The 8,966-nt window shown below is 43.9% G+C and overlaps 1 long non-coding RNA gene across 1 annotated transcript; it reads right to left on the bottom strand.

The window, feature by feature from the left end:
* Nucleotides 1-367: 367 nt before the first annotated feature.
* On the bottom strand, nucleotides 368-8,911 carry LOC147579524 (uncharacterized). The gene is made up of 3 exons (XR_015254042.1): nucleotides 8,845-8,911; nucleotides 5,198-5,384; nucleotides 368-4,049 (listed from the first exon to the last, which is right to left on the bottom strand). It is a non-coding gene; the product is annotated as an uncharacterized LOC147579524 (long non-coding RNA).
* Between the last annotated feature and the right edge of the window lie 55 nt (nucleotides 8,912-8,966).

Raw genomic sequence — 8,966 nt, 5'->3', positions numbered from 1 at the left:
GCTCAGAGCCTGGAGCCTACTTTGGATTCTGTGTCTCCCCCTCTCTCTGCCCCTCCCCTGCTCATGCCCTGTCTCTCTCTGTCTCAAAAATAAATAAAAACATTTTTAAAAAGTTAAAAAAAAAAAAAAAAAAGATTGGGGAGCAGAGGGGAGGAATAAGCATAAGGAGTCGTGATGTCATTAGGCATCTGACCAAAAGTCCCTATTCCTTCCTGCTGTGAACTATAGGACAAGTCAAGGTCAAAAGCAAAACCAGGTTGAAAGGTGAGCAGAAAAACCATTAGCAAAAACCAATAGCAGTTAACCCTCCTTAAGCAAATGTTAAATACACTTATTATAGCAATAAATAATAATGCAGGATGGAGTGTACATGGTGTAAACACCTTTAATACAATTCTAATTTTCTCTTTGCTTCAAGAGCCACAGATTGTTATGGCAACAAAACAGAAAAACAGATCACAGTATTAATTTGATATCTCAGCTTCATTTGTTCCACATTTGCAATACAACACATGCATTAACAAACAGCCGGGGCTGAGCCAAAGCAGAGAAAACACGTAAAACACAGAAGGGCACAATGGAGCACACTCTCAGCCTTGACTTTTGTTAAATAAAAAAATAAAAAATTATTATTTTTTCTATTTCTATAACGAAGAGAAGTTTGGTTGCCCACACAATTCGCCATCTGATGGATAACACTTGAGAAGCACATCGTTCCGTTCTTGCTAGCCCCATGATACCAGGGAGAATGTGAACAGACAATATGGCCTCCCTTTGCAGAAAGTTCTTGACCGCAAGTTTTGACCTGAGGAAACTCGGCTGACCTGGCTCTTAACTCCCATGTGCCTGGGCCCCTGTTGTGCCCCCACCCAATTCACTCTTTACTTTACAGAATAGCCTTTGCAGGACAAAAAGCTGATTCTTCTGTGTGGAGAAAAGGGAACTTTCAAATTGCTGGGGAGAATAAAGTGGTAGAATCTTCCTTGGATAAAAACTTGACAAGATCCAGTAAGGTTGAATATTCTCCTGATCTGTGGCCCAGGCATTCCCTTCTTGAGTAGAGAACTTTTGCTCATGTCTCCAAGGAAACGCGTCTGAGACTATTCGTTCCAATGTTGTTAAAAGCAGAAAAAAATTAGAAACAATCTAATTTTCCATCAACAAGAGAAAAGATGGGTTATGAGTGTATAGATGTTATGATGTGTGCATTTTAACCACAATTTTTTCATGTCATATTTTATTTTATTTTTGAGAGAGATTGAGAGAGAGAGAGATTGGGAGAGAGAGCATGAGCAGGGGAGGGGCAGAGAGAGAGGGAGACACAGAATCCGAGGCAGGCTCCAGGCTGTGAGCTGTCAGCACAGAGCCTGGTGTGGGGCTCAAACTCACCAATTGTGAGATCATGACATGAGCCAAAGTTGGATGCTTAACCGACTGAGTCATACAGGCTCCATTGTTTAAAGTAAATAAATTAAATAGGCAACACAGGGATCCTTGTGATATTGGAGTTGTTCCACATCTTGGACTTTATCAGTGTCAGTATTGTGGGTGTGACCTCGTATTATTATTTTGTAAGAAATTATCTGGGCGCCTGGGTGGCTCAGTCGGGTAAGCATCCGACTTCAGCTCAGGTCATGGTCTCACAGTCCGTGAGTTCGAGTCCCACATCGGGCTCTGTGCTGACGGCTCGGAGCCTGGAGCCTGCTTCGGATTCCGTGTCTCCCTCTCTCTGACCCTCCCCCATTCATGCTCTGTCTCTCTCAGTCTCAAAAATAAATAAACATTAAAAAAAAAAGAAATTATCAATGGGGGAACTGGGTAAAGGGGATACAGATCTTTCCATATTATTACTTACAACTGCAGATGAATCTGTAATTATCTCAAAACAAAGAAAAGTATAATTAAAAAAAAAAAAAAAGACAACTCTAGGGGCACCTGGATGGCTCAGTCAGTTGAACAACCAACTCTTGATTTCTGTTCAGGTCGTGGTCCCAAGATCATGGGATCGAGCCCTACACTGGGCTCCACACTGAGCATGGAACCCACTTGGGATTCTCTCTCTCCCTCTGTCCCTCTCCCCCTGTCACATTCTCAAAATAAATAAATAAACTTTAAAAATAAATATAATATAATATAATATAATATAATATAATATAATATAAACTCTATTTTTAAAAAAGATAACTCTAGATGTTGTGCGGGGTACAGTTTGGAAGAAGCAGTATGTGGACAGGAAATCCAGCTGGGAAGCTGTTGTAGTTGCCCAGCTGAGCCCTTTGAACCTGACCTGAGGCAGGAGAGGGGCAGAGGAGAGGGTGGGCACAAATACACTTAGGGAAATGGGCAGACAGGCTGGACGGGGTGAGATAATGAGGGAAAGCGAGGGGCGGTAAAGATAATGCCAAATTTTCTTCCCTAGGTACCTGGGCAGATTGTCATGTCAACAACATAGAAAAATCATCCAAGAAGAGGAATAAATTTGGGAATAGGAGTGAGTGGGGTTGAGTAGATCAGTTGGGACAAATGAACTTTGAGCTGTCTCCCAGGTCATACACTGTCAGCTGAATGCCTGGCACTTAGTGTTAACTGAATACTTGATCCTTGTGGTGATAGCTCTCTAAAGATGTCGGTGTCCCAATTCCTGGAACCTGCAAATATGTTACATTACACACGGCAAAGGGGAATTAAAGTTGCAGATGGAATTAAGGTTGATTATCAACTGATCTTAAGTAGGGAGATTACGTTGGATCATCTGGGTGGGCCCAATGTAATTACAAAAGTCCTTAAATGTGGAAGTGGAAGGCAGAACACTCAGTGTTCAGAGTAGTACATTGCGAGAAATACTCGCCGGTCATTGCTGGTTCTGAGGACAGAAGGAGGCCATAAGCCAGGGAATGCACTGATTCTAGAAATTAGAAAAGGGAAGAGAAAGATTCTCCCCTAGAGCCTTCACAAAGGAATACAACTCTGCCAACACCTTGATTTTAGCCCAGTGAGCCCTATTTTGGGCTTTTTACCTCAGAACTTAATGATAATAACTTTGTGTTGTTTAAGCCATTAAATGTGTGTTAATTTATTACCTCAGCAAAAGGAAACGAATACAATCCTTAATGGGTAATAGGACCACCTGGCTTGGGAATTTGCTGGGTGAAATTCCTGTCAAGTCCCAAATCCTTCAGTGAGGAAGGGAAGGTCAGATGGATGAGATAAAAATTAAATATAATTCAAAATGATAATGGAATGACAAACTGGTGACTAAGCCCATGTCCCACCGGGCCATCAACATCAGATGACAGGACACAGTAGAAGCATACCTTAGAGGGAAAAACAGCAACTCGACACAAGGAATCTCGGGCAAAGTACTGTCTTCTCTGGCCTCATAGAATGAACTGTTACCCTTGGCCCATGACAGAGAGGCCTGAGGCCCTTCCTCTTTGTGGGCTGCCTAAGAAGGGCCTCGCTTTGAGAAAAAGAGACCTGACCGCCCCAAGAATTCTCTGAAATTGGAATTCCAAGGTATTTCTTTCACAACAAAAATAGCATTTGGTATCACCATGATTTTAGCTTTGTGGATTTTAGCTTTGTGTGCGCAGGTAGCCTTCAGCGAATGCCTGCTGGTTGGATCGATCCAAGAGCATTTGTCTTATAGGGAGACAATCCCAACTTCCCATGTCTTCACATCTCTTCAGGATCCATCATGGAATATCTCCCATATACACACCCAGGTTGGATCTAGAGGCAGTCAGTATCCAGGGAGGAGGGATGGAAGTGGGCAACCAACACTTAGAGTATGGTGAATCCATAGACCACAGAGCTTTAAAAAGTCTGGGCTCTGCGTCTCAAAGTGGGTTGATTCCAAAAGTAGGAGATCAGAGATCAGGGTTCCAGGTGTGGGTCAAAGGTGATCTTTTGTTCCTCAAAACATCCAAGTAAGTGGTAAAGTAGAATCATAAAAGCGGTTGTGGGCACATGACCTTGCTCTGCCACTAATTTTCTCAGAAGAGCTGTTGAATAAATCACTTACTTCATCCAGACCTCACTTTCCTCACCTGTAAAAGGCAAAGACTAAATTAGACCTATCATAAGAAATGACCAAATCTGGTGAGTCAAGTGGGCATACACCAAAAATATAAATTGTGAATATGTATGCAGTTATCAATTCTTATTGCCAACATTTGACTTATTCATTTCAATAACTCTTTGATCAAAGAAAACATTTAAAACGATAGGATAAGAGAACAAGAACCAAGAGTGGATGAGAAAGAAGAAACAAAGGCAAAGACGAACAAGTAGAGATAAAATGTCAAGAGAAATGAGACGAGAACACAAAATTCAGTTCTATATGCTCTAAGCTATAGAGAAGCCAATGGGAAAAGAGAAGCTTACCCGAACCAAAAAATAAAAGCAAACCAGCCTTTCAATAAAAAAGAATTAGATACCACTCAAGGATAAGACAAAGCAATTCTCTTGAGGATCCCTGCAAGAGAAGAACATTTAATGTACTGATCAATGTCCTCAAAAGCTTCCTTCTGGGACACACAATAACGAGTTCCTTGGGACTTATTATAGGCTGTGGCTTCATACCAATATGAAACTCGGCAACTTGGGAACACAACATGCTAGGCTTCAGGTATGTAGCTTTCAAAGGCTCTGGCTAAATTCAAAGAATTCTTTTAGATCATTGAGATGTATGGAAGGACCACATATCTTTCAGTGATCTTTATTCAAATTGTTTCCAACTAGCTTCCAGATATCACATAAAGACATTTCTGTTAACTTTTCTTCTCACGTTCATCCCAAACAGTAAAGAAAAAAACCCCAGAAATATGGACTTCATCTTCAGTGAGATGAAAGGATTTTTGTAACCAGAATGACACAAAGTAAAGGGGAAAAAAAAAAAAAAAGCAGATGGAAATGACCAAGCTGGGAGCAGGAAGGTCATACCTAAAGGGCCTACAGTAAAGTGTCGGATTTAGAAGAAAGCAGATTTACAGTGAAGCTCAGAAAGCCCCCAGGACCCGAGGCACAGGCACAGTGAAGGGCAGGGAAATGTAGGAAATGAAAGCAGAAAGTGTGTTCGAAAGTCTGTAGGAGGAGAACTTAAACTCCCAGGCCCAAAGTCCACCCGTTCTGGCAAGCGATGTGCCCCACTGCCCCCCAGGAATGCCAGGATCTTGAACCAGAGAGGGGGACTCACAGTTGGCAGGTATTGAGGAGGTGGTGGTGGAGGGTCCAGGACTGGATGTAAGGGAATTGAAGGAAGGCTTGCACACTGACAGGCGAGACAGCTCGCCCTCTGCTCCTTCCTGGCTCCAGAACGCCCACACATGGGGAAATCCCAAGCCAATGGATAGACGATCCTTCTCTAGAGGAACTGATACACCCTTGAGAAAAGACAGACCCACAGGTAATAACACATGGGGGGCTCCAAGGAGAAAGGCTTCTGGCTACGCATTCCACCCCCAGTACAGCTCCCAAGGCAGGCAGCCCCATAAGTGTGCACAGGGCTCCGATCAATTGCTTCTACATCCCTCTTAAACGTGAATGGACTGCAAAGGGTCACAAGGCATAGGAGGAATGTCTTCATCGTGAAAGAGAGATACCAAAACAAACAGAGCGACAGAACTTGGGGGAAAATACAAATTTCAAGCAATAGAATAAAACTTGGGGGAAAAAGCCTACCTATAAATAAAATCTGCAGCTGGATAAGGAAAAACCTAACAGACAATAGACTAATGCAGTTACTAACTCCAAGAAAAATAAAAGTTGAACAAGAAATAAAATACTGTCATGGAACATCATTTGACTCAGCAATGAACAATATTCACAGAGTCACAAAAGAAAACATGGAAGAAAGAGCTAATACAAGATGTGATTTAGGGGAGCCTGGGTGGCTCAGTTGGTTAAACGTCCAACTTCAACTCGGGTCATGATCTCAAGGCTTCTTGAGTTCAAGCCCCACGTCGGGCTCTGCGCACTGGCAATGTAAAGCCTGCTTGGGATTCTCTCTCTCTCTCTCTCTCTCTCTCTCTCTCCCCCTCTCTCTCGCCGCCCCTCCCCCACTCGTGCTCTGTCTCTCTCAAAATAAATAAGTCATAAAAAAATAAAAAATAAAAGTTTTCTTTAAGGAAGAAAATAGGATGGAAATAGGAGCCAGAAGACTCTTTTGTCTGATTAAAATTTTTAGTTATCATCTAACTTGTTTGATAATGTGCATGCTTTACTCTGATAAAATAAAAAATTGACTAAAACATGTAATGTGTTGGGGCACCTAGGTGACTCAGTAGGTTAGGTGTCCAACTTCGGGTCAGGTTATGATCTCATGGTTCGTGCTCATCAGGCTCTGTGCTGACAGCTCCGAGCCTGGAGCCTGCTTTGGATTCTGTCTGTCTCTGTCTCCCTCTCTCTCTCTCTGTTCCTCCACCGCTTGAAATCTGTCTGTCTCTCACAAAAATAAAAATTTTAAAAATGTAATGTATCTCGGGGTGGCTGGGTGGCTCAGTTAGTTGAGTGTCAGACTCTTGATTTCAACTCAGATCATGATCCCAAGGGTCATGGGATCAAGCCCCACATCATCAAACTCTACACTGGGCATGGAGCCTGCTTAAGATTCTCTCTCTCTCTCTCTCTCTCTCTCTCTCCCCCTCTCCCCTGCTCACACTCTTTCTTTCTCTCTCAAATAAAATTTAAAAATAAATTTAAAACTGTAACGTGTTGGGCACCTGGGTGGCTCAGTCATATAGCGTCTGACTTTGGCTCAGGTCGTGATCTCACAGTTCATGGGTTCGAGCCCCACATCAGGCTCTGTGCTGAAAGCTCAGAGCCTGGAGCCTGCTTTGGATTCTGTGTCTCCCTCTGTCTCTGCCCCACCCCCACTTGAGCTCTTTGTCTCTCGAAAAGTAATAAACATTAAAAAAAAAATTTTAATGTAATGTGTCTGTCAGCCACACATGAAATGTGTTAAGTGATGGTCAACTTACAATTGCATTTCCTAGGATTCAGCCATTTGGCACACCACTACAGCAGGGATATTTTGTCATCACAATCCACTGAGCTAATGAATGGAGGGAATACCTCGTAGCACTAACTATAGACCCCGTGATGGTGGGGATCATGCCAATTATGTCCGCTTAGCACGACGGCCACACCTCCCACACTAAATAATAATAGCTAATGTTGTTATTTACCACTTGCTATGTGCCAGTCACTAATGCAAGCATTTTGTATATAGTAAGCCATTTAATCCTGCCAACATCCCACCGTTATCCCCCATTTCATGAGACAACCAAAGGGACACAGAGAGCAAGTTGTTCATGCAACATTGCCACCTAGTAAGTGGGGAAGCCAGGATCTGATTCCAGTCTGACACCTTCCCTCTCAATGACTGTGTGCTCAATAAATACCTGTGCAAGTTTGAAAATCCTTATTTGAAAATACTGGGGCGCCTGGGTGGCTCAGTCGGTTGAGCGTCCGACTACGGCCCAGGTCATGATCTCGCGGTCCGTGGGTTCGAGCCCCGCATCGGGCTCTGTGCTGACAGCTCAGAGCCTGGAGCCTGTTTCAGATTCTGTGTCTCCCTCTCTCTCTGACCCTCCCCTGTTCATGCTCTGTCTCTCTCTGTCTCAAAAATAAATAAACATTAAAAAAAAATTTTTTTTTTTTTTTAAAGAAAGAAAGAAAATACTTCCTACCCATCTCCAAATGGCAGGTCCTGACTCAGCATTGAGCCTGGGGGCATGACCTTCTCTTCCCCAATGATTCTTTTTTCCTCCTTATTTCCTCGGCCAGCAGACCCTTGGGAATAATCCTAGGAAAGGGATTTGACAGCAAAAACACACAGACTGTCCTTTCGGGAAAGAGAAGACTTTTGCCAGCTGAGTTGGCCTACGGCCACTTTGGAGAACAGGTAAGCTGTAACTGAGTCACGGAGAAGGACAGGGTCCAGGTAGAAGTGGCACAGGCTTTCCAGGAGAGCGGGGTCCAAGACAGGGGTGTAATAGAGCACATGGTGGCCTGGTGCTGAGAAGCTGGGAAACTGGTTGTGCTCAGCCAGAGGGGACACGTAGGAGAAAAGGCGACAAACAGCTTGTACAAGAATCCAGTTCTGGGAGTCTCTCCAACAGCTCTACTCACATATCCTGCGGCAGGTGAATGTGAGGACGGCTTAACACGCCATCCCAACCACCTTCTCCCTCCTGCCTGCCTTTACAAGCAAGCTGATAAAACACACCCATTTCCAGCCTCTTAATGTTAAGAGGCCATGGGACAGTGTCTGGCCGTTTACACGGACGTGTGACCCTGTGGCACCCCAGCACAGACACGCTGAAAGGCAACTTCTCAAAAGCAGAAACGCTTTGGGTATCACCTTCACTTTCTTCCTTCCTGGCTGAATCACAGGCGCGTACCCGGGCGCTGCAGCCTTCTTTCCACCAGGAGGACCAAAGCCACACGGGAAGACAGTCCTGGACTGCCTGCCTCCAGGCTTCTCCTTACATTTAAGAAAAGGAAGGAAGAAAGGGGGGAAGGAGGGAAGGAAGACACAAGGATGGAGGCAAGAATCCCGTGTTGTTGTTTTTTTAAGATTGATTTTCTTTTGAGAGAGAGAGAGAGTGTGTGAGCCGGGAAGAGGGGCAAGGAGAGAGAGAGAGAGAAAGAGAATCCCAAGCAGGCTCCACACTCAGCATAGAGCCCAATGTGGGGCTCAGTCCCACGACTCCGGGATCATGACTAGAGCCCAAATCAAGAGTCAGACGCTCAACTGACTGAGCCACCCAGGTGCCCCTCTTATTTAAACCATTAGAAACATATTTACATTTATATTGATATTTATAATCTATTACTTACAGAAAAATGCATTCCCAGACACCGAAGGGTCACTTGCAGTATCACAAAATGGGAACAGTTGACCTGGAAGTGGTGACATAAATTGTGAGCCATCCACTCTATGGAACATTATGTCGTGGTTA

Source organism: Puma concolor, chromosome B4, assembly GCF_028749965.1.
Source record: "Puma concolor isolate L17-30 chromosome B4, mPumCon1.1.hap2, whole genome shotgun sequence".
Lineage (NCBI taxonomy): Eukaryota > Metazoa > Chordata > Mammalia > Carnivora > Felidae > Puma > Puma concolor.
Note: the sequence above shows the minus strand (reverse complement) of the source record. Positions and strands in the feature narration are given on the sequence as shown.